This window comes from Cygnus olor, chromosome 26 (genome assembly GCF_009769625.2).
Source record: "Cygnus olor isolate bCygOlo1 chromosome 26, bCygOlo1.pri.v2, whole genome shotgun sequence".
In the NCBI taxonomy this organism is placed as follows: Eukaryota; Metazoa; Chordata; class Aves; order Anseriformes; family Anatidae; genus Cygnus; species Cygnus olor.
In genome coordinates, this window is record NC_049194.1 from 5,835,165 (window position 1) to 5,860,761 (window position 25,597).

The window sequence follows — 25,597 nt, forward strand, 5'->3', positions numbered from 1 at the left end:
GCACAGTGCCTCAAGAAGACCTGTGTGGGACCCTGTGGAAATGGGGTGTGCTCCTCAAATGGTTGTAAAGGGCTTGGCCAAGCTTCAGGCAGGCGGTTGTGTGATGGTGTTGAAAAAAATATCTCTTCCTGTATTTCTCTCTTGGCTTTTTTACGAGCTGCTCGGAGTGCTGACTTAGCGTTTGGCCCATGGATGGGATAGTTAAAGGTTATTATCTGGGCAAGGCCTGTGTGGTTTTGAGACAGGCCGTCAATCCCCCGGAAGGGGATTGGAGTTCAGGGTCCATTGGGGATGTTGTATTGTCTGTGATAAGGGCAAGAGGGGTGGTAGTTCCTGGGAGAAACTACAGTAATGCGCCATGGTGGGCAGTCTTGGGTTGGCACCATCAAGCCTGGTGCGCGGGCAGGGACTTCCAAGGGAAACGTGCAAGTGACTGGGGCTGACTTGGGTGTGGTGGGAGCCCGAGTCCCCTGGAGGTGGTGCTCAGCCCTTCATTGGTAAAGTTTGGAGAAGGCCCCAGATCTTTTCGTCAGACCCTAAAATAGCGAGGGGCTGAGGCAGCAGCCACGGGAGAGGCTGAGCGCTTGGCAGAGGCTGCTCTGCATGATGGAGGAGATGGGGTGCGGTGCGGTGGGCATGGAAGCGGGGAAGGACCCAGCACTCTCTCCTTCTGGAAGCCTGGGGATTCGAGCAGCCTTCGATCACCTTTCTGGTGGCCCTGTAGACCCCCAGCCTTCACCATGCTGAACCCTACTCTTCCCAGGGCCATTTTGGGGCAGCTCCATAGGCTGGTGAGGTTGAGGCTCCTGTCCTCTGACCTGTCCCCTGTGGTTGCCTTGGCTAACCCTAAAGGGCTCAGTCCTCTCTTGTGGTTTCAAGGTGTGGTGAGGGTCTGGGCAGGCAAGGTGCGTGCCTTTATCTGGCCTCTTCTAATGCCCTCTGCCAACAGATGAAATCTTTTTGTACTTTTTTAATTTTTATTTTTACATGAAAAAGCAACACTGAGATTTCCTTCTGACATTTAACTCAGTCAATAAGTGACAAACCGAATAAACATTCCTGTTTCACTGGGACAAAGGCTCCAAGATCCTTCTGCGACTAAAATGTTTCATCATTTCCGAAGTCAAATGTTTCAGTTAGAGGGGAAAAAAAAAAAGAACTAAAAATGATGCATTTCAATGTTTTTCTAATTATTTCCCCCATTTTGGCTGAAGCTATTAGACAAATTTGGCCCCACTTTACAAATAGTTTTGGAAGCTTCCAAAACTTCTATTTTGGTGACTTTTCCCATCATTGATGAATAATAGCTTGATCTCTGCCCTACTCACCAGCTGAGATCTCATTCACTCCCCTGTGCTCATCCTTCCACTCCTTGCTGCTTGGTCCTGCCCAGGTGGCTGGGGCCGTGTCTACGCTGCCTGGCCTTGCTGCTGCTCACCCCAGGACACCACAAGGAGTGTCCCTGCCCTTTCCCATGCAGGGTGTAAGCTGAAAGGCATACGCATGTGTGTTGGGTGCTCCTGCATGCTCAGGCTGTGAGACTTGTGCTCTTCTGTGTCCTTCTCAGGTTTGGATGAAGCCTTGGTGCTGCACAGTGGTGGTGCAGGATCTTCTCCAGAAGGCCCAGCAGTTCCACCCATGGCAAACCCGAGTTAATGCTCCCTGCTGGTCCCTCGTGGTCCCCAGCACGAGGCATTTGCTGGATCCCAGGTGAGCGATGAAGCAGCTGGGTTTGGAGGAGGAAAATGAGCATCTTGCCCCCACAAAATGAGCTGGGGAATCTGCAAATGGGCTAGGGTCTTCTTCATTGTCTGTTTGTCCCCATGCCTGTTCTGCCTGCATGAGTCAGGGGAACAACATGTGTTGATATTTAGGGTCACAGATGGTTTTGTTTAGCTTGTTAATCACACTTAGCATGGCCTGTGACTGCAGCAGGGTTGCTCCCAGTGGTGGGTACTGAGGAGAGGGAACTGCTGGCTTAAGCATGCCCTTCTGCTCGTCAGTGTGGACATTCCTGAGCTTCAGCTATGGTTTTCCCCTTGCAGTGGCCCTGGGATCTGCCCTGCTTGGGGACAGATGTTACCCTGGGGACAGTAGTGAGGCAGCAGAACCCCATCCCTCTGCTTGTGCATTGCCAGCCCAGGAAGGGCTGAGAATCTCAGCACTGCTTTTATCCAAAGCCCTTCCTAGCCTCTGGCTCTTTGTTGACTCTGTACTTTTTCTTCCTCTTCCTAAATAGGTGATGAGGCCCATCTGTTTTAGGGGATCTGTTTCATTTCTGTGCCCCTCCAGACTGCCCAGTGGTGTCTCAGAGTGATCCATGCCCGCATGGTGCCTGCAGCCTTCCTGCACCTTCAGCTTGGCCACAGAGCACGTGCTTGGCTGGCATCGGTGTGGTTTACAGGCTAGCTTGGCCCTTCGGCATGAAAAGAGGAGCCATTCTCGCAAGTGAGTGGGGAAAGGCACATGAGCTGGCAGTATTATCTGCAGAAAGTTTGTTTCCTTTGAGATGGAAGGATGTTGCTCTTCCCTCCCACAGCAAAAGGCTTTAGTTTAGTGGTCGTAATGAATATCATGTGTGAGCTTTAGGGTGCTTACACAGGACAAACCACCCCTCCTGGCTTTCTGTTGTGCTTGAGCAGCTGCTGGCAGCTCTGCTCGTGCAGTTGGAGGGTGAAGGATTTAGCGGCACTGAGAGCAGCCGCTAGCTGCTTCCACGTTGACCTTAGCAAGCCCTAGGGTGTGAAAAGTCCAGAAGAAAGCAAATGGGCTTTGGCTGGGGTCTTGGAGCCTGAACGTGAGCTGAGCTCCCAGAACTCACTGTACTGCTAGGGAGCGAGGAGGCTGCAGCATGTGCTGTGAGAGCCCTGATGCTCTCCTTCCTGGACTGGAAGGCTGCCTGTCCAATGGCTTCCCTGCCACCCCCTGTGTCTCCCCAAGCAGGGACAAGCTCTGCAGGCTGGCTCAGCTCTGCCCTGGCTGCACTCCTGGCTCAGAGCATGCGCTCCCCAAATCGCAAAAGAAGTCAAAGCCCTTGACTGGTTGCAACAGCGTTTGGCAAAGGGGAGATATGTCACGTGTACTGAATTCCTGTGAGTTCCCTGGAGGTGATTGGCTTTGTTTAAGACCCACATTTGCCCCTTCTCTGGGAGGTCTCCTGCCCATCAGTGAGCTCGGTGGGAGCACTGTGGCAGTGTGCTGCAGTGCTTGTGGGGAAGGGGGCAGGTGTGGGGTGATGTGGGGCCCTGCAGGGAGGAGCAGGGGTATGGGAGGTGTGTACACACTGAAGGGGCTATAACAGGTCAGTGCACAAGGGCTTCCCCCACTCCCAGCACAGCTTCTGCTCAGCAGAGCAGCAGAGGGATGGGTTCTATGTCAAAAGGAGCAAGCAGCTTATGAAAGCACTAAGAATATAATCTTGCTTTAAGTAAATCCTTGAAAGCCACCCTAAAGTGAGTCAGGAGCAGGCAGACAGAGCCTGTTCATGCAGTTTTTGACCTACGAGGCAGATTGCTAACACAGGCACTCGAACAATGCACGCCCGTCCAGCTGTAAAACAGCTATGCCACAGAGTCATTCAGTTTTAAGAACAGGTGAAGGTTTTCCCAAAGCTTTAGTTCAAGGAATGGCATTCCCTTTCCTGGGTGAAGGTAGGATCGTGGTCCCTGAAGCGCTGTTGCAAAGCTCACTCCCCTGTGGTTGCCCCTGCCCCAGGAGGCTCTGGCTGTCTCCCCGCAGCTGCTGCATCCTACAGAACTCTGATACCCCTCTGCTTCAGTGGCAGAGCCTCTAAAGTGCCCTGGGAATCCAGAGGCACTGGATTCTGGTGCTGGAAATGCCTTTCCTGTGTGGGGTTGGGGTGCAGTGGGCTGTGTGCTTGCCATGAGAGGGGGTTATGAGCATGCTAGAGGAGTGGGTGCTGAGGGTGCTGCAGGACAGGGTGCAGCAATGCTAAGCTGTGAGGGGCAATCCCGCTCTGGCACCAGCTAGCCCCGCTGTGTGCCCCAGTTTTGGGGCTGGGCTGTGGTGATGGGCTGCTGAAGGCACCTTTATCTCACCCTGCAGACCTTGCTGCAGCTCTATTGCTGCGAAGGATAGGATGACAGCAGATTAAGATGCCACATGGCCAGATAAGTGCTGATGGATTGCTAAGTGGGATGGTGCTTAGCAGGAGTGGTGGCACCTGCCGCAAGGCAAGCAGTGAGACAGACACTTGGCAAAGTCTTTGTCCTCAGGGGCTTGCTCCCAGATGACCTGATGTGGGAGAGCTAAAGCAAAAGGCGATTTTCCTGACTGCAGTCTGGGGGAGGAGTGCTTTGCATACCTTCCCTCCTCCTCCTCCAGTCTGGTTAACCATCACTTTCCTTAAATGCATTTTCCCATGAGCTGCCTCCGTGGCCTCATGCTGCTTTTCTCTCCTTTGCACTGATGCAACCGTTGGTGTGATTGCAGAGAACTGGCCTGAGGCACTGTTCTGGCTGATCCTATTTGTTTTTCTCCTTTCCTGGGGCAGGAGCATTTACTTAGCAGGTGTTTCTGGAGCAGGCTGCGTTCTGTGGTCTGAGCTATGCTGCCTGCAGCATACAGAACTGAAACAGAGTGCGAGTGCTAAATAACCCTGGCCCATTCGGTTGCATCTCCTTCCTCTGCTGTAATATGAAAGCCCTAATTCCTCCTGCTAGGTAATCTCCAAGCTGTTGAGGTCTATACATGTACAGAAGAGCTCAGAGTTGTTTGCAGCTCAAATACTGTGTGGGAGTTCAGAGGCTTGGGTTTTATTCAGAGCTCTGTTGCTTTCTTCCACAGTTCTGCAGCCTTAACCACATGCAAAGAGTAAAATGCCTGAGCAGGAGCCTGGACTGTTGATATCCTCCTGGGTGGGATATTCTTTCCCAGTCTCAGAGAAGGTGGGACAACTTTGAAAATGACATGAACCGGGAAAACCCCTGCTTTCCTTGAGGGGGAATACTTACTTCCATGGACTTAAAAATTTTAGACTCAGTTCTTGTGATTTCCTTTGACCTATGCCAGCTATGTGCTGTTGTGAGCCCAAGGATTTTTCAGCCAGCAAACTGCCTCAAATTCATTGCTGCTGTAGAGCTTAGGTTGCTTCTGACAACGTTTTACTCTGTGGCCCTGCAGCTCCTGCCGCAGCAAGGCCCCACTCTTGTTTTGGGTGTCAGGACACTAATGTGATGTAACCAAAAGCGCCTAAATTTGCCCTTCCCACCCTGCAGCCTCTTGCTGGGGAGCAGTGGAGGCTTGGGCTGGTTGCGCGCTGTGCAGCCGCAGTGGTTGCAGCTGAATTCTTCTGCGCGGTGTGCTGTACGGTGTCTGCTGCACAGCGATGAGTAATAGTCCCCAGTCCCTATCCATCAAGCATAATTAGTTCTATTTTCTAACGAGCCCTCAGACTGCTCAAGTGGGAGCTGAGAGGAAGACTGAGCGCCTTGTCAACAGGCGCTTCTTCCAGGAAGGAGGAGAACCATGAGCCTTTTCCGCGATGCCTGCTTGCGGCACTGGGACTGGCTCCAGGGCGGGTGGCAGCGTCCCAGGGCCTGGAGCAGCAAACATTGGGAGCCCAAATGTCTGCTCAAAAAGGAGAAAAGCCCCGGGTTGTGAAAACTGTAGGGGCCAGGATGAAATCAGGTAATCGCTGATGCTTTGTGCTCTTCTGTGCCAGTGTGTTTGGTGCTGTGGTCCTGCCCAGTGACCTAGGTTCCTGCCTATGCCTCTTGTAAACAGTGGCATCATGGGCAAATCTTATCGTGTTTCTCCCTGAAGTGGCTGTGGTTTATTTTTCCTGAGAAAGGATTTGTTTTTTAGAAGACATCAATTAAAATCTGAAGCTGTTCCAGAGAGGGTGTTGGTTGGATGAGTGTATTTTAATAGTTTTTGTTGGTTTTGACATTGTTGACACATCCATTAGGCAATGTACCAAGGAAAATGGGGAGGGGAGGGGTTATACTAAAGCAACTTTGTCTTTTTAAATGTCCATTAATCTCCATTTATACAAGGACACTTTTTTCCAAAGGTTGCAATTAAAGCATGTTCCAGTTGACCTGGTAAGTTGCCCCCCTTCACTCTGATTTAGTGCTTTGACAAAATGTTCTGAATTTGGCTTTTCCTGTGATTTGGAGTTTGGTGAGCTGGTTTGTTGTGTTTTTTTTTCTTTTCTGAGAGCCTGAAACATCTTGCAGGGTGAGAATTGTCCCTTCACTGCTGGACACATGGTGGCTCAGTTCTGTAGGGGGCCCTGCACATACTCAATGTGTGCTTCTGATCCTGTGTCTTTTGGCTCTTGTTTCTCACCACCCTCTGGCCAGGGTTCGTACCCTGATGCACATACCGTAGTAGCACGGAGCAGCTCCATGTGGGCTCTGCAGAATTTATTCTTCTTGCCATAAAGTTCCTGCTGCCAAAGAAAGAAGCTGAAGTGACTTTTTTCTGCCGGTTTATCTTGCCTGGGGATCAGCACTGTTGCTGCTCAGGTTGGAGAACCCATCTTTGACCTGTGTGCCCAAACTCAACAAATCAATGCCCTCACATGGAGTAAAAGCCAACGAGTCCTGGTCCTCTAGGTGTTGCTTTTTCTCAGGACAAGTTTTGAGTGAGGGTGACTTTACTTTTGTGCTTTGCTGTCTTGAGGCTCTGGCTGGCAAGCATAATTAACATGGACTGGGGTTTGTAATTCCTGGCACAGAAACAGCATTAATGGATTTGTTCAGTTCCCTTTTATCAGCCTTCCCAGCCTGCCTTTTATCTCAACACTTTGGGGGAGGGCTGAGATGGGATTAAAAGAATGTGAAGTCCTGATAAATGGAGATCGAAACCTAAGAGCTGGGGCAGATCAATGCAGGTCCATCATGAAGAACTGCAGAGAGCTTGTAGGGCTGACTAATTGAGTGGACCGCAGCCCTGGGGAATGAGGCTGCTGTGGGATGGTGCAGGAGCTCAGGGACCCCAGAGGAATATATCATGAAACCTGTTGGGCTGGGTGAAAGTGGAGCCCATGTAAAGGCATCTGGCCTTTTGCTTCCTGCAAATCAGTCTTGCGCTTCTGTTTTCCTGACTCAACAGTTTGCTGTAGCGCTGATTAGCATCTTGGCTGGATGAAACTTTCCCAGGCTTTGCAGCACTGCAAAGAGTTGCTGGTGCATCCTGAATCTAAAGAAGCCACTTATGTTATTTGTGTTGCTCTGCTCCCAGAGGTGGACCCTGGTATGTGGAATATCGACCTCTGCCCCTGGAGGAGCTGTGGATGGAGCTGGGATCCAGAGGAAGGAGAAGGCAATGGACCACATGGCCATTTGGTGTGGGGAGAAGGATGCAGCAGAGCTTGGAAACTCCTCCAAACCACCTATCACACCTGAGAATGGCAAGGGAGTAGAAAACAGATCTTATGGGAGGAGGTTTCTCTGCACCTGGAGCAACACCATGAGGGTGACCATCATCCTGCATGCTGGGCAAGCTGGTGCCTCTGTATGGACCCTTATCCTCATGGACTTAAGGGTAATGTGTTCTCACAATGGGATTTGCAGGCAGCTTCGTTGCCTTCCTGCCTCAGAGGCAAGGACCAAAGCTCCCTGCTCGGCATGGGGACACCCATCAGTACCTGTTGTGGCTTTGTGAATTTTGCTTCTGCGGCCTGGTTCCAGCAAGGCCACTGACACTGTAGCTGGCTTGTCCAAAAACCCAGCCAGAAGCCAAGGCCCTACTTCTCAAACCGGCTCCTGCATCAGAGATTGTCTCTGTCTTCCTGCACACCAGCTCTTTCACCTCTGCTTGGAAGCTCTGAAAAGCTTCCTGGGAGGCTCCTGGGGCCCCTCTTTTGTTGCCTGCCCTGCCCTCATTTGTTCGTTTTTCCGCACCCTTTTTCAGGCTTCTGTTTCCCATGCACCTCCGCAAGAACCAGAGAAGAGCTTTCTATTCACCTGATGCTGGCTGCTCATCTTTGCTCAGTCTCTTTCCCCCACTGTTGCCTTTTACTTCTCCCAATTCCCTCCTTCATTTGCCTTTGCTTATTTTGAGTACAAAGCTCCTCCATCACAGTGTTTATAGTTTGCAAAGCCTTGGGCCCATTGCTTAATTCTCCTTCCTACATCCCTACTTAACCACCACGGCTCCCTGTGCCCTTTCCCTGCTTCCAGAGCGCCCAGGATGGATCCCAGTGCCTGTCCCCAGCTGTCTGCCCTGTGGTTCCCATATCCTAGCAGCCCAGTTCCCAAGCACTGCCCCATCACGCTCACTGACTCCTCCTCTTTCTGATCCCTGGAAACCTGCTTTTTTTTTCTTCTGGAGTTGGCAGCAGATGTCTTTGCCTCTCTTTTTACTAGCTGTACTTTCTTCTCCTCAGCCCCAGAGCAGCTTTGAGCAAGATCTGTCCTCCCCAGTGCCCAGCAAGGGTTGGTGAAGGGTGCAGGCATCCCCTGCTCAGTGCACTGCCATGCTCTGGCACCGCAGCTGTCTGGCACCAGCCTCATCATCCTGACACCAAGTAAATGTCAGCAGCTTGCCTCGTGTCTGCTTCTCCGTATCAGATTTGCTCATGGTTTCCCCTTGTCTCTCCCCAAAATAGGCTGGGCTGCTCTAAAGCATGGCTGCCTATTTCCCATCTTTGCAAGGACGTGGTGAGGGATGAGTGCTGGCTGCATCCCAGCTCTCTTTCCCTCTGAGAGCTCCTGGTCCAGGGGAGGCATTTGGTGAACTGAGTCACAGAGCCACAGCCTGTGTCCAGGCAAGCGGAGCGATGCTGCTGTGTCAAAGATTTGTGTGCCAGTGGGGACTGAGGCCAGCGGAGCATGAGAGTGCGGTGAGCAGCAGACAAGTGGGATGTGGGCAGCAGATCCCTGAGACGTGAGGTCGGGCTCGTCCCAGGCCCACCAGAGCGGGAACTGGCCAGGCCAGCCCAAAATAGACTCCTTGTCAGAGTTTCCACCAGGCCTCGGGGGCTCCTTATCTCTTCACTGCTGCTCCTGCGCGGGATGAGCTGTGGACAAGAGGCCTCGAAGAGCAATGTTGCCCCGGTCACCAGAGCTTCCTGTTGTGTGGGGCCCTCATCCCATGAGGTAATGGCCTCTCGTTAGCAGGACTAATTAGGTGGGAGCAAAACCTGCCTAGGATTATGGGATGGGGGGGAATGAAGGAGGCTGGCTTTCACTGCTGTTTTCAGCAGTGCCTAATTGATAGGGGCAGCCCAAGCCCCCCTGAGGTCTGTGGTCCTCCTTCTCCGTAAAAGTAAGTGTGTAAGGCCGTTGACACAGTCTGTCACAACATCCTTGTCTCTGAATTAGAGAGAGATGGCTTTGAAGGGTGGACTTCTTCAGTAGGTAAGGAATTGGCCCTGGCAGTGCCCAAGGCCAGGCTGGATGGGGCTGGGGGCAGCCTGGGCTGCTGGAGGGGTCGTGCCCATGGCAGGAGTGGAGGAGGCGATCTTTAAGGTTGCTTCCAACCCTAACCATGCTGTGATTCCTGCTGGGAAGCAACCTGAGCCACTATTGCACCTGGTGGGGAGGGTGGCCATCTCACCGTGCTCCCCCTGAGCCCCACAGAGCCTGGCCCTGCCCCGGCATCACCATGCTGTAGCCCGGGGATCTCTGGCAGTGTGACCTCCTGGTGCTTCCACAAGTGCTCTCTTGGCCCCACAGGATTTCCTGCTGGCCTTAACAAGCCCCCTGGGGGCAATTAGTTCTCTGCTTTATTACATGCCTGGCTTTTCTCAACGAAGGTGACGTGCTGGGGCGGTGCTGGCTCTGCAGCTACCTCCCAGGAGAAGGGAGGTGGTGGGGCAGGAGGGACTGTGTGAGCTCTGCGCCCACCGTGCTCCCTCCTGCCGTGGTCTTGCATGAGCTGTGATGTGCAGTGGCAAGGATTGGCCCTGCAGCACCCATCCTGGTGCTCCCCCTGCGAGTCCTGAGCTTGAGGTTGAGCCTGCTTCCCACCCCCGGTATCCTGAAGTTTCCTGGAGTAAGAGATTACAGAGAGGATTAGATATAAACTTTTGCTGCTGCAGTAAATTGTGGTTTTTGCTGCTGCCAACTCTACCAAAAGGAGAGACAGCATAGACCGGCATTTCCTGAGAACTGTAGCAACATTGCTGACCCCAATTATTTCAACGTGATAAATCACCGCCTCTCCCTGGTCTGTCATAAACTGCCTGGTTTTATTAAAAACCAAGCAGGTTAGAGAGGAAATAACGAGCATCCTTTTTCATTGATGTTTAATTCTAAGGCTTTTGGGGTGATAATTCTGGGGTTCTCTCTATGACCCCAAGTGTTCATAAATGTCACCTAGAGGTGTGGGATCACTCTGGAAACTGAAGCTTTCAGAATGACTCTAAAAACCCCAACACCTTTGCACATTTGTGAGGGCTTCGGTCAACTGCATGAATTGCTTGAAGGGGGCTCAAAAAGAGTTGTGATTTTTATTTTACAGAAGGGGAAATTGAGATGCAGAAGGGCTGTTCCTTACTGCAGGAAATAAGGATCCCTGAGGCTCCGTGGGTGCCTGGCCCTTCTGGGCTTCCTGCCTGTTGTCTGTGCTGGAGCGGATGCCATGGGTTCCCGATGCAGGTGCTGGGTCTGCAGCAAAGGTAATCCCGTCCTCTGTGCCAGGGAGAACCAAAAGGAGAAGCTGATGCTGCACAGCTACTTAACTGAGATTTTTGAATGAATAAAGCTTGTGGTTTTATACAGGTTCTGATATCTGTCCCTTTAATAGACCAGAGCATGTGCAGTCCTGCAGAAAACACTGAGAAGTGTTACAGAAATCTACATGGAGGAAAAGACCATTGAGCAGCTCCCCTGGGAATGACAGGGCTTTTTTGTCTTTTCTTTTCCCCTTGCAGTTCATACAATCAGCTAATGGTTATTGCTGACAGATATTTATCAACCTGAACATGCTTTCCCTGGGCTTGGAAAAATAGAAGTCTTTACTCCTGACCCCAATAAAAAATTCAGCCCAATATCCCTGAATGAGTTAGTATGAATATCAATCCTTCTCTTGGCATCTTAGCTCTGGGAGTCGTTAAGAGCAAAATGGCAAAAGCAGAAAGCAAAGCCACCCAAGGTTAGAAACAGGCCTCACTACTACTATTGTTATTTTAATCTAGAAATTTCATACATTTAATGAGCTGAGGGCATAGAGTGCTAACAGTGTCCCGAGGGCTGGGTGCAGAGCTCTGGGGTGTGTGTGTGTGTGTGGGATTTGGGGCCAGGTACCAGGTCCCATGCTGTGACAGCGGCACTGCCTGGTCCCTGTGAGTCATGCTCAGGACCCAGCTCAGCATTCTCTGCTCTGTTGCCTGTCCAAAGGAATTTCACTGAAGGAAAGGGGGCTCAGCAGCCTGTTGGTGGCTGCTCCGTGTGCATCCCTCCCTGCCTGGCAGCCAGTCCTTCCTTCACACTTCACACCCTGCTTGCCACCCTCTGGGTTTGATTTGCTCCTCTCCTGCACCAGCTTAGGGTGTTGAAAGCTGTGAGATGCTGCTCTCTCCATCAGGAGTGCAGTTGGACATTCTTTTCAGTGCTAATGAGAATGAAGACCGATGAACTCTCCTGTCCTCCCCAGCGGTGCCAGCAAACACGGGGCTCGTTCCATTCCAGTTCTGTGAGCGCTTTATGGTTCTGAGAATTACTGCATTGAAATTTTACAATGAGGGCCTGCTGGTTTGTGAGTTTTGTACATCTAGGGAGTCCAAACAGGTTTGCAAAAGCTCTCCCTCACTCTCTGTATATATGAATATACATATATATATATATATTTATATATTACATATATATGCATGTGTGTGTATATAGACTAAAAGGAAATCAGCCCCTATTCTGTTGCTCAAGGCTGGGATCTGCTCATTCTCTTTTGAGTATTTCATGCCAGATATTAGCTGTGAATTATATTTGGAACAAAAATTCTCATTAAATTAGTGTTCGTGAGCTGCTGGGGGGCTTTGGCCACTATCTTGCTCAGGAAATAAAATTATCTCATTTGTGAGAACTTCTGGGTGAAGGAAACCAGCTCTCACCCCTGTTGGGTGGTGAGAAATACGTGGAAGAACGTCAGATTGCTGATGAAGAGGGAGGTTTGGCCAGTTTAGCCAGGATAGGTAGCTTCAAAGCTTCCTTGGGCTGCTTTTAAGTGGGAATTGGAGGCACAAGGCTCTAAGATACCTCCAGCCTGCTGAGGGATCTGGATCTTGCTCTGGTGGCTCAGCTGGTGGGCTGGGGATGCCTTCTGCACAGCCCCAGCACAGCAGCAGGGCCCTTTCCATGGCTAAGAAAATCCAAAATGTAATGAAACCAACAGAGGGTGAGAGCTGTGTTTTCGGCCAGTTCAGAGGCATTCATTGGCCTGGGTGCTGGACTGAGTCTGGCCACTGTAGCGTCTTGCAAACTGTGCTTTGCTTGCCAGCCCTCTGATTCCCTGCGTGCTCTCTCATTGCCGTTCTCATTTTTCAACGTCACACACTTCATTTGTTTCTGTCCAGGCACAAGCTTTCAGGATGCAAGAAGATTTTAAGAGAGATTTATCCCCGCAAACTGGTTTTCCAGTCCCAGGTCTCCCTGCTGCCACCAGAGCAGTCCATGGTGGAGTAAATCAGAAAATTGGCCCCTAGATGAGCTCCAGCAGCAGACATGTGCTGTGGAGCTCTGCAGGTGGCCTGGGGAGGGGAGGAAAGCGGTGCAGCCGCTTCTAACCCTGCTCTGCAAACACAACTGGGCTCAGCAGCACCTCCGCTCACCCGTGCGTCTCTCTGTATGCTTTGCACAGGCTCAGGAGTGATAGGGACCCGGGAATCTTTAACGATGCTTTATTCGAAACACACTGGCTTTCACTGCGAAGTTTCAGTTGCGGTTTGTAGGGCCGGGCTGAGCTTATTGAATTTAAATTCAAGGCAGATTTCATCCGCTCATGGGGAATGAAGGCTAGATCATTGCCTCCTTGCTTGGAAATGAGCCCTGGCTGTGCAGAGCTGCGCCAAGGCCCTGGCCCCAGCTCACCGGGCTGCTTCGGTAACAGATCTGCCTCTTGGCTGGGAGCCAGAGCCCCGCTGGGATGTTGTCGTGTTTTGCGTTCACAGTAGCTTCTGGATGCGGGAAAGGACAAAAGGCTGGTGAGGGAACCTGGAGCCGAGCAGGGCTTTGTCCCCTGCGCCTCAGATTTTGGCCAGGTGGTAAAGGTCCAACCCTCGACCACCACGAAGTCTCTTCTGTGTCCCCGGGGACAGCCGTGACTCACTCGAGTCTGTCATGGATAAATGCTGGGACTCAAAGCCCACCACGCAGCCATATCCTGACCTTGCTTTATTGTGAAACTGCTGCAGCCGTGGTATGCAGTTGAGGCTGAGCAGACCTCAGGTCTTGTTTCAACTGAATTGGGAACCTCTGCACAGCCATTGACACCAGATGGTCCCAGTTGGGTTGAAATCCAAGCGGATAAGGAAGAGTCGTGTAAAATCTGTTCTGTAGGTGTGGCCTCAGAGTCTCCTAATGGGAGCAAGGGAACCTCAGTGCTGGAGTTGCTTGACATCAGAATGGACGAGCTTCTGGGCAGCTCGTGGAGCAAAATCTTGCTGCCTGGGCTTTGGTTTGACAGCAGCAGGTGAGGCTTTCCCTGCTGCTTGGCAGTCATCAGGGCAGCAGGTTTTCGCTCTGGACTTCAACAGACCGGTGAGGCTGCTCCGTCTTGATCCTTGTCTTTTCTTCCAAGAGAAGGGGAACCCACCTGGCACCAGAGGTGTGCAGTGCCTGGCATGCTGTTGTGCCAGGAAAGGAAAGCAAGCACGGGAGAGTCCTGGGGCAGGATTTCTTGCTGCTGCAGATAACGGAGAAGCAGGAAATCTGCCCAGAGGGGAGGGATGGGGGCTGCTGTCTGGGGATTGCAGAAGTCACCACTCCATGCCTGCAGGACAGGGCCGTGCTGGACTTGGGGTGAAGCCCCATGACCCAGGGCTGCAGGGTAGGGCCGGCGGGCTGAAAGTGTCAGCACTGACACCTGCTCCCTGTGCATCCTGCCCTTCCTTCACCAGTGGGTCTGGGAGCCCCGGCTGGTGCCATCCAGGACAGCAGTTAGCACAGCTCTGAGCTGCAGGCATCGGACGGGCCCCTTGCCTGCAAGCCTCGGTGGTGGTTTCTGCTCCGGTTTCTGTTAAACCTCTGTGGTTACATGTTCATGCTGCACAGTGAGGGGCGGAGACTTCAAAGCCAAGATAAATAATCTTGGGGTCTGGCTGGGGCTCTAGGAAAGCAGAGCATGCAGCGAGAAATTTGCTTAATGTGTTATCCGTTATCCAGCAGCGCTGCCTGTGAGCGGGGCTCAGCCACGGTGCGAGGGCTAGCTGGGCACCGGCAGGGCCACCTTCCCTGTCCCCATCCCGCAGCCTCAGATGCTGGCAGCTGGTGCATGGGGTGGGGGGTCTGGGACTACGAGTTTCCCCGGATCCCCTTCACCCCATTTGCTCCTGACTGACGGCAGCGGGTCTGGATGAGGCTCGTTCAGTGCCCTGGGCTCTGCTTGGCGCTGGGTGTTGTTCCCCCACTGTGCCATCGATGCTGTTCCTTCCCCACCCGGTCCTTGGCTGTGCCGCAGTGAATTTCCACTGCGCCATGGGTGCAGGTGTGGGTGTGAACCGGGTCTGCAGCGAGGAACCCCCCAGCCTTTGCTCTGACAAAAGCCAGGTGGCTCCTGTGCCCTAGCGATGCAGCGCATGAATGTGCACTAGAGGCTGATCTGCGTCCTTGTGCCCAGGCAAGGTTGTGTCTTTTAGCACAGGTCTGAGGGCAGAAGCTCTGTCAGTCCTTGCAGCTAGAGCTGGTGATGAACAAAAAAGCCGGATAATCTGCCATCACCTTGAGAAGCAGCTCTGAGGTGCTTGGCTCCCTTGATCCTCTCCTTTTGGCCAAGGAGAGGGAATAATCTCAGAAACAGCCAGCACCTCTGAGAATACAAACTAGAGCCCATCTGTTGGCGCACCCCTTTGTTATTTATTCATTCTTCTTCCTTCAGCAAATGTCTTCAGTAACACAAGAACTGGAGGGAAGCCTCCGTGGCAGAAGAGCCTCCTGCCTGCTGCCTCCATCCTCCATGCAGGCAGCCAGTGCCTGTGGGTGCTGGCCAGCAGGCAGTGGGGTGGGACTGGCTTCCCGGGAATCTTCTGCAACAGCAGCTCCTTCTGAGCATGCCAAGAGTGGCCCCTTTGACCCCAATTCCATAAGAACTGGCCAGCCCATGGAAGGAAGCAGCTGCAGCTCGTGGCCAGTGCAGCTCACCCTCCAGGCATCAGGAAGGATCAGCTCTGATCCTCCTGGCCCTCAGCATCGTTACTTCCATGGCCATAAGCAGCTCCAAAATTCCTATCCTGACCTGCATGGTTACCTTTAGCAAGGCTTAAGGTCCACCAGGGGATGCCTTTTGCTCGTGGACCACATGTGGGGGCTCACTGTGTGTCAGGGGCCAGGGGGGCACGGCACCCGGCTTCCAGACATGCTGCGGAAAGTCTCCAGCTGGGAAAAGACAAACTCGCTGCTGAATGTTTTAGGTCCAGTTCCCTGGCTAGCATGAGCAAACAAGCGTCTGCTCATTTTAATCCCCATCCGTATGGAGCAAGGATGTTGCTGTTCATTGTCCAAACAGAGTTTTTGCAAAGGAAGGAAAGTAAAAATCAAGATAAACCTACGGGTTTAATGGGGAATCCTTTGAGAAAGCCAAACTCCATTACATGAGCTGCAGTGGCAGGAACCTGGTGGTGTCTGCATGGTCCAGGAGCACCCTTAGCTCCAACTTCAGCACATCCTGAGCTGGCCAAATGCTGCAGAGCGCTTGTAGTCCCCCTGCCCTGTCACCTCCCAAACGCCGCACACCCCGGTGGCCACTGAGAGCAGAAGCAGGAAGGTAGGCTGGCCGTGGGTTGCTGTAAGCAAGCTCTCCGTGGGGATGAACCCAGCTCCTGCTCTGGGGATCAGCTGGAGAGCTGTGCTGAGGATAAGGGCAGTGCTGCCTGCTCCTAACGGGGAGCTTTCCGCACCAGCCCTTCTCTGTTGGCCTTTCTGAGGAGCGGGCAGACCTATTCTGCTGCTGCTGTTCCACAGAGGGGGAATTAAACATTTTGGGAGCCTCCTGCACTGATTTAGGAGCCTAAAGGAAATCTGAGCAGGGTTCTAGGAGCAGCATGGTACAAGCAGGAGACTCTTGTGCCATTCACCCCATCCCCTGGCCTCAGGTGGACAGGGCGGTTTACACCAGGAGAAGCCGGGCATGGCTGCCTCACACCTCCTCTTCCCTCCAAAATAACCTGCTGCATTTACCCTTGGCCTGGAGGGCTCAGCCGAGGTCTGCGGGGGCTCTTCCAGCTGTGGGGTGCAGCAAAGCCCCAGCTGAATGGGGCTGCCTCCAGCTGCCTGCGGCTCCCGGTCCGCGGTCACTCTGCGGCCGCACGGTAGCTGCGGAGGACCGATCTGCGGATTAAGTTTCCTGGAATCAGCGGGGCCCAGCTCAGTGCTGAGCCACCAATTCACCCAATTAAAAATAAACACACAATTACGGGCGGGCTGCGCTCAGTCACAGCTGATTTTTATCGACCCTGCTGGGTGTTGGGATGGAAAGAGCGCTGGGCTGGAGTCGCTCTCTTTCCATTCCCAACCCGCGCTGCCTCAGGAGGATTTGGGAAGCAGAAAGTTCGAGTCGAGGCCTCTGTGAAATTCTGGCTGCTCCCAGATTTTCCCACCCGTTCATCAGACATACAGCTCATTCAAGTTTATTTCCAGAGGTTATGAGGGCTGAAAGGCTCATTGTATCTATGTGGCACAATGCGAGGTTTCTGCGGGAGCTTCAACCTGCAGTGTGCAAAGCGGGCAAGCACAGGCACCGTGTCACTGCAGGGGCTGCAGGTGGGCACGGGGCTCTCCCATGTTCCCATTTTCTGTCCCAAGGTAGAAGCTGGAGGAGTCATCAAAGAGCCCTGGATGCACCACAGTGGAGGGAGAATGCCTGCCCTGTGCTGTGCCTGGGAGCTACTGCCCCAACAGATGTCTTTTGGTTGGGGTGTCCAGTTCCTGTCCCTGTCATAGAGCAACTTTTAGGTGAGAATGGCTCGATTTATACACTTTGCCTTGCACTGCCTCTTGGAAGCAGCATGAGCACTGGGTATGAGAGCCCATCGGAGCCGTGCAACGCTGCCCCAGGTCATGCCAGCAGCTCCTGGGGGCCAGGGCCACGACTTGGTCCTCACCACGGTGAGCAGCGCAGCTGGAAACTGTGTGGGTTATCGAAACAGGGTGGCTCCTCTCTAAGATGGAAATTTCTGCTCTGGCCAGAGGCAGTGATCTTGGCGTGCATCCCTGCTCCCCGTCGCTGAGCCTCGCCACCTTCCAGGGTTCACTTTGTTCACAAAGAGCCTCAGATAAGCTTCTTGGCAGGGGTGCTCTGTTCTGCCGTGGCATTAGCTGGGCTCAAGACAGTCTTTTTAAATGTTAACCTCTTGTATCCCTTAGCAGATACACCTCAGACGCAGACCCCAGGACTGAGACAGCATCAGTGGGAAGCATCGGAGTCACTGCCAGGACCAGTGTTCTCTGACTGCCACTGTGGACCGAAGGGATGTTGACCTCCCTGGACAAGCGACGTGGAGGCAGGGACAGCGCTCCCTCTTGGGCTGAGCCATGTAGAAACCCAGCCTCAACCCTGTGCTGTGGGCACCCAGTGAAACCCAGTGAACAAGAGAAAGCTCCTGCCTACCGAGCCCAGGTATTGAATCCAAAGGGGTGTTGGGCCATCTAAGGCATCTCATAAAGCACCTCCCAAGATGCTGTTGTCCTGTTGTTCCCAGGCAAATGTGTGGCCCCGGAGCCCTTAAGCGTGCCCTGAATCGTGGAGGGCTGGCTGGCAGCCGCCGTGTTGCCCTCCCCTGCCACTCAGCTTCATTTATCTTCGTTACTTGGGCTGTTTACGCAAGCAGGAGTTGGCCAGCGGTGCCCGGCACTGCTGCGTGCCAAGGGAGGAAGCAGGCACCAGCACAAGCTCTTGTGGCTGGCACCCAATTGCCCACACGCTCCCTTGTCGAGAACAAAAGGCCAGGATGCAGCCTCCATGGCCCAGGGCTCGGGGCAGGCCTGGCCCCGGTGTGGCTGGTGACGGGGGTCCTGGTGAGGGGTGCAAGGGGCACCTTGGGGATCCTCCACCCCACTTTGTGTTGGCGTACCATGGACATCCTGCGGGCAGAGGTGCTTGGGCTCCTCCAGCTGGAGTTGCTGCAAGCAGAGCTCCAAAATCCCTTTGCTCCCAAGGCTTAGAGTCTTCTCCTTAGGTTCATCCCTTGCTTCATCCCTTATGGTGCAGGAGCTGGGCCAGAGCTCGTGGCTGAACGGGGATGGCTTATCGTGGTGCCTGCGCCACAGCATCCCCTTGCCACTGAGCTGGCCACAGCCTCAGGAGCCTTCCTGCTTTGCTTCTCATGTTCCAGCAGCTCTGAGAAGCCTCAGCTCTCCCCACAGCCCTGCTGCAGCATCCCTGGGGCTGGGGCTGGGGGTCTGGTGCTCCCCCAGGCAGCTGAGCCAGGAAAGAGCAGGGGTGAGCTCCTGGGGCTGGGCTTCTGAGCCCAGGCTTTGAGTGCAGATGGGTGCCAAGCTGCTGACAGCAGCTGCTGCTAAAGAGAGAATACACATGGTTTTCCAGAGCTTTTGACAGGGTTTCAGCATAAGAAAAATGCATTTTTCCTGCTCCAGCAAACATCACTTGATGTAAAATTGCCTGCGGAAAAAAACACTTGTTGCCTCCCTGAAGAAAGGAATGAGGAGGATGGTGCAGGGACAAGTGCCATCTCCAAAGCTCCCCTAAGCCAGCAGTGGGAAGAGAAGCCCAGAGCTGGCAGAGGCCCTCTGACTGCTCCCCTGAGGCCATGGAGCCCCCCCTGCAGCTCCCCAGTGGTGGCCATGCCAGCGCGGCCGTGCCTGGTGCCAGGCAGATGCTTGGGACAGAGCCTGCTTTGTGCCGTGCTGCCTGGGCACGCCTGGCTCTGACCCACGCCTCGGCGGCTGCTCTGGCTCTGTGGCCACGTCCTGGTCCACTGGAGGGATCCCCAAAATGAGGGATGGCCAGGAGGAATGCAGGGTGCAGATTGCTCGCGTGGCGCTGGGCTCTACTGTGCGTGTGAGCGGCTCTGTGTCCCAAGAGGGTGACACAGCAGAGGCACGGCCTGGTCCCTTTGGTCCCTGGAGGTCCTTTGGCTGTTTTATTTCACTCCATCTGCCTGTGCTTGGACAGCGCTCCTGTCCTGTTCCATGGCATTTTGGTGCCACAGGGTGCTTCGCTCCTGGCTCCCTGCAGAGGTTGCGAGAGCATCCACAGAGTCACTCAGGGACAAGGACTTTTCTCACACCTACTTTCCAGGTGACAGGAAACAAAAGAACCCGAGATATTTAAAAGCAGGAAGCCAGATTCTGTAAACTGTCTAAAAATGTATCCTCCGGAGACAAGATTTCGGTCTGGCTCCAAGCCCGCAGGAGCAATCAGCGCTAACGAACGCAAGCAGACGGCAGGGCGGGCGCAGCTGCCCTGCCGCAGCGTCCTCACGGCACCCCAGGCTGGGACGGGCATGGGGGGACCTCAGGGTCAAATGTGTCTGGGGATGAGGCTGCTGTGGGTCGGGATGAAATCTCTTTGATTTGTTAACCCTGCACAGTTTTGGCTTGCAGCCCGAGGAGCTGCGGGAAAGCACCGAAGTCCCAGAGGAGAAGCAGCTGCCCGCTGCTGTAATGTTGCTGGTGGCACCTGGGGCATCAAAACCCCACCGTGTCTGGGAGCTCCAGGGTTTTTATGGCAGGCGTCCTTGCTTTCCAGCCTTGCTTTGCTCCAGCCCTTTCCCAAACCAGCTGCTTTGCTTATTGACTGACCTTGGTAGCTGGGAACTGCAGCAGCGATGAGCTTTGTTGTTTTTATTTCCCGAACATCGTTTCCTTGAGACTGACACAATCAATGAAACCAATGAAACCAGTGAAATCAATGAAAACCTTGGAGCTGCTCGTCCTGCATGGCTGCTGTCTGCATTTCTGTAGGCACCTCAGCCGCCCTCCGAGCCAGCCTCACCTGCACATCAGCTGCCTGGGAATGATTTGTGACATCTCTGCTATGTAAACAGCTTGTGAAAAAGTATTAGTCCCTGGCTGAGCTTTGCCAGCTATTCAGCAGCTCCTTTGTTGGGCTCGAAGCCACCTGACTGGTGCTGGCCCTGCTCTGGAGATGGGCCCAGCAGCTCAGTAACGCATGGGCTCAGGAGCATCTCCCACATCAAGGTGTTGCTGGAGAGGAAGGAGAAGGCATTTGAGCTGAGTGTGATTTGGGAGCATCTCTTAAAACACAAATGAGGTGCCCAGCAAACCATCCCCAGCTTCCATGGCTGGCTCAGGGCGATCTCCCCATAGCAAGATCCCTCTGCGTGAGGAAAAGTGAGGAGAGACTTATCGTCATCGGACAGGAAACAAATCCCAGGGAGCAGGGGCTGAGCGCCGGGAAGCCCAGACAAGTGCTCTCCAGGGGCAGACAGGCAGGGACATCCTCTCCCTTGTGACCAGACTCTTCCTGCCTTCCTGATCCTATTTAAATCCAAAAAAGCCCTGGGAAAAACGTTAATAAATAAACAAATAAATAAATAAATAAATAAAGCTCCCCCCCATCTGCCCAGTCAGGCCCCATGCCCAGCTGGCCGCGGTGCAGCGGGGCAAGCAAGGGGTGCTCGGCAGGGGGGGACAGGAACAAGCCCTGGATGATTTTATCCAGCATAACCCTGGCACGCATGGGGCTGTAGCTCACGCGAGCTGTCCAGAAAGGCAGCCAAGGCAGAGGCTGAGGATGCTGGAGCCCCTGCTCCGCCAACACACTGCTGCTCCACCTGTGGCACCAGCGGGTGGTGGCTAGACACCGGTGCCCCCCAGCCCCTGCTCCCTCGTCTTGCCCTGGAACCAGGGAGCTGCTCCCTTTAGGCTTCTTGCACCAACAAGTCCCCGCTTTCGTAGATCTGCCAAAAAGCTTGGATTAGTGTTTTAGCTGGAGAGGTGAGGGCAAGAATTGACAGGGATGATGTGTGGCAGCAGTGAAAATCCTCCTGTTTAGAGCTGCTTTTCAACAGCGGCTCTCCAAGTGCTTACTGAAGCACCTGATTCGAAAAACAGCAGTTTTAGCTACCAGCTTCATCCTCATCTACTGAATTTTTGAAGAGGTCAATCAACCTTTGTTTTTTTTTTTCTCAAAAAAAAAAAAGCAAACTGTTTTCCTAAATGAAAATGCTTCTTTTTTTATTTCAAGCAAGCCATGAAAGCACAGGAAGAAAATGTAAATATTTTCACCTGCAGGTTTTGTGGATGAGAAGGCTTTTTTGCAGCTGTTTTCAGCAGCTCTGCACCAAGCTCACACAAAACCCCGGGCTTTATTTAAAAGCTGAGGCAGGAACAGTCCTGAAAATCAGCCTCATGCTCACAGACTTTTCTTTGGTTTCTCAGGAGCAGAAGCCAAGTCAGCCTGATGCACGGAACGAAGAGAACTCAGGACAAGCTTCTGTCTCTGGACACCCTTTAACCTGTCAGTAGCCGATGGCCTCAAGATCTGCACATGCTCAAAAAGGTGAGTTTTGACCCTTGCCCAATGCTTGATCCAGCAAATCCACGCTTGTTTTTGCAGGCGACGAGGAGCAAGCACGCCAGCAATGTTCCCACTGGTCTGTACAAACACGGGAATTGATGGGCTGGAGCTGGCTGGCTGTTAATTCATGAGCAGGAGGTGCAGCGCGGCCATGCAGCTCCCCAGGACAGCGGCTGTAAACACGGCCGTGCTCCCAGCTTTCCCAAGCAGCGTTTCGCCCGGGGGATGGCCGCCAAGTCGAGTGGCTGAGTGGGAGTGGGGCTTTTGCCCTCACCCCCCACCCACCCAATTCCCTATCCCCTTGTGCCCCATCATGTTGTTTTTTGTGCAGAAACAAAGCGAACTGGCACTGTCGGGCTCATAAGGTTTGTCTTGGCACGTGGCTGGGGAGCAGAGGGGGCCCAGAAGCTGAGAAAAGTGATTCTTTATGGAAATGAGCGCTGATTATAATTACGCTGCTATAATTACTGCTGAGCAAATAAACACTGAAGGGCAGTGGCATCCCAAGGGCACGTGGAGCTCATGCAACCTCTGCAAAACCCCAGGAGCGGTTGTGTGCCTCGCACCGGGACTGTCAGTGGGAGCAAATACTTAATTCCACGCCACTGCAGTGTGCACACAATGGTTCCCTCCCCAGAGGCACCCGCAAGGATTTTGAGGCCCCCGGCGTGGTGGGGATGGGGAGGTGGAACCAGGCAGATCTACAGGGAGCCGAATGGGCAGGGGACAGGGGGAGCACCTTGAGCCACCCATGGGTGCAGCTGCCCAGGATGTGGTGGGGCATGCTGGGGTGATGCTGCAGCTCCACCTTCCCCAACCCGTCTCTCAACGGCTGGGTCCCAGCTCCGCCACACCAGCCTCCGCCTGCTCGCCTTCTCCCTTGGCACACGCGAGCGCAGCGCCTGCCCGGCACGTGCCAGTGGCGTGGGGGCCATCCAGCTGTCCCGTGCCACCTCCTGGTGCTCTGAGTCGCTGCTCTGCCTCCATTCACTGCCTGCCACTGCTGCTTCCAGCCTTGGAATAAGCACTCAGACACAGCTGTCTGGTGGAAAATATTTTTCCTGCTGGACTCCTGTGAATGTGCCACATCATAATTAAAAGCTGGTGAGTTGTAGGTACTAGAATTAGCGCTGGCGTTTGCAGCCTGGCGAGCTGCTCGCCGGCTGCGTGCGGAGCGCTGCACAGGTCTCTGCTTTGTTTCACATAGGTTTCTGTAATAAAATCAGACTATCAGTGTTAGTGAGCAATCTGCTGCTTCCCAAATGACTGTTGGGGCATAAACTCCCTGTTTTACACTCTGCAAAGCCCTTGCTGTTGTCTTGGGCAGTTTAGCCCTGGAGGGTTTGATGCCTTCAGCTCTGCAGCTAGATGATTTTGTGTTTGCAAGAGGTCACTGGAGCCACTTGGGCGAATGTTCCCTCCCTTGCTGCAGCCCTCCGTGTCACCACCGAAGGGAGATGTTTTGCATTAAACGAAATTTAACTTCTTCTCTTTGTTTTGCCTTTGATGAGCTATGAGCTGAGCCTGATGAAGGATGGGGAAGGGACACTGCAGAATGGGCTGTCCTTGCTGAACACAGTCATGCCAGGGTGGGGACCCAGCTCTGCCCTCCTGCACTCCAGCCCTGGCTCAGCACCCAAGGGGAGAGGTGCGGGTGGCAGGATTGGGCCCCAGGAGGGAAAGTGCTGCAGGGAGGAAATGTCCCCATCCTTTCTTAGCAGCCCCGTTGCTGCTGCTCCTCCCCGGGGTCCCCGTGTGGTGCTGCTGAGGAGCTGCCTCCCAGTGCCAGCGGTGAGTGGATTAATTAATCAGCCTGCCAGCCCTTGGCAGCAAGAGGCTCTGCCACGCCAGCTCTTACTAAACCGAACAAAACCTGCCTTTATCTCTGAACGTTGCCGCGGGCTGGGATAAGGCAGGAGGCTGCCAGGAGCTGTGCTGGGGCAGCTCCATTGCCTCCATGCACCCAGCTCCTGCCCCTCGCCGGGTGCGGCGCTGGGGCAGTGTGCGACGTGGTGGCCGTGCCCAGGAAGGGACAAGGTGCATGTGGCACCCATCACAGGGCACTGGTGGTGCAGGGCGAGGTTATTACCGGGTAATGCTTGCAGTGGTTGAAAAACAGCATCCGCTCCCCGCAGCACGGCCTCGGGCTCGCCTTGAATTTCTGTTTCTCCTGGCGGGGGATGGCTGATCTTACTGGGCTGGGGAGGGCTGATAAGAGCATTAGCTGGAGGTAGGGCCAGGATGAAGCTGAGGTTTGCCGGCCAGCAGCCTTCTCCTGCTTCCCTAATGGAGAGGAAAGGCAAGGTTAAGCCAGGGTGGATGTTACCACAGTCAGCGATGTACAAATCCATGTACATGGGGGCTTTCAGCTGGCGTCGCATCTGAGTGAGTATCATTCACAACACAAGCTGGTGGTCCTGTCCTTCTAGGTTCTTTTTTCCAGCTACACAGGTCAGGAATCTTTCTTTAATTGCTCTATGATTAAGTGACTTTTAATTTCCCTCTTGTCAAATGTAATCCAATTTACTCCTTCTTCCTTTCCTTCTTTTCATTTCTTTCTTTTCCTTTCCCCCTCCTGGAAATTAAATTAACATTCCATCTAATTACCCAGCCACTTCTCTAATTGCTGAAGGGGCTGTGGTTGTTTTGCTCATTTAATTAATTGAGACCTGCAGTGTTTAATGAAGAGAAAGATTTATTGGCTGTGGAGTGGGCAGTGGAGGAAGGGGGGTATAAGTGCTGCGTATCTTGATAGCAGCCCAGAGGGCTGAGAAAGGCTGGCTCTGAAATCAATTTTTTGTATTTTTATTTTTTGCTATGCATTACGAAGATGAAACAGAGTGCTTTCCTACTGGTGCAGTCACCTTTCTGGGTGCGTCGTTTGTCAGCAGAGAAATGTGTTCTCAAACATGTCACGTCCAGAGGCCTTCCTACAGTCAGCAGCGATGTGTCCTCTGCCAGGGGTGCTGTGGACATTTGTCTATTCTGGTGATGCCCTGGTCCCTGGCTGCTGACCATGTTCCTGCAGCGGTGATGATGGCTCCAGCATGGGGGGTTTGGGCCCTGGGGGGCACAGAGCCTGTCCATGTGTCCTGGGGCAGGGCGCTTGGCTGTGGGGAGTGGGCATCTCTGGTGGTTTTAGCAAATCCGCCCTGCTCTACGCTGCTGCCGAGCAAGTGTGCAGCTGGCTCCGTCGCTTGGCTTGGGAAGGTGGTGTGGCTCAGCATCATGTTAATGCCTCAGGTTTTTGGAAACCTCTCCTGCTCCTTCTGGGTGTACAAAGTCCTTCTTCCCCTGGCTGCTTTGCATCTCTTTGGGCAAAGTCTGTCTACATGCAGTGCAAGGCCCTGCTGTGAGATAGTGTTTAATTTTAGAGAATCATAGAAGCATTCATGTTGGAAAAGACCTCTAAGATCGTCTACTCCAACCTTTAACCTAGTACTGCCAAGTCCACCACTAAACCATGCTACTAAGTTCTACATCTCCATGTTTCTTGAAGACCTCCAGGGATGGTGGCTCAACCACTTCCCTGGGCAGCCTGTTCCAGTGCTGCACAACCCTTCCGGTGACATTTGCCCTAATATCCAACCTAAGCCTCCCCTGATGCAACTTGATGCCATTTCCCCTCATCTTACCACGCAGTGCGTGGGAGAAGAGCCCAGTCCCCACCTCTCTGCAACCTCCTTTGAGGTAGTTGTAAAGTACAATAAGGTCTCCCCTGAGCCTTCTCTTCTCCAAGCTAAACAACCCCAGCTTGTCAGCTGCTCCTCACAAGACTTATTCTCCAGACCCTTCACCCTTTGTTGCTCTTCTTTGGACACACTCCAGCACCTTGATGTCCTTCTTGTAGTGAGGGGCCCTAATATCAAGACAAAAATCAAATAAACACTGACAAAAGCAGCCAACTGATCTGAGTGGTATATTTGCAGACCTGCCAGGCACCTGTAAATTCATGGCCTCCCCATTTCCATGGCAG

The 25,597-nt window shown here is 53.4% G+C and overlaps 1 long non-coding RNA gene across 2 annotated transcripts in view; it reads left to right on the forward strand.

Annotated features, from left to right (window-relative positions):
• The first annotated feature begins 1,173 nt into the window (after positions 1–1,173).
• LOC121060300 overlaps positions 1,174–25,597 on the forward strand; it is a 30,685-nt gene continuing 6,261 nt past the window's right edge. Inside the window, exons 1-8 of one of the 2 annotated variants that reach the window (XR_005814775.1) lie at positions 1,174–1,710; positions 2,240–2,448; positions 4,807–4,907; positions 5,407–9,068; positions 10,435–10,591; positions 16,923–17,072; positions 17,484–17,736; positions 21,483–21,603. This is a non-coding gene — a long non-coding RNA (uncharacterized LOC121060300). Of the gene's footprint in view, positions 1,711–2,239; positions 2,449–4,806; positions 9,069–10,434; positions 11,787–16,922; positions 17,073–17,483; positions 17,737–21,482; positions 21,604–25,597 lie in introns of those variants that run through there. The other variant, XR_005814774.1, reaches the window with a different exon arrangement.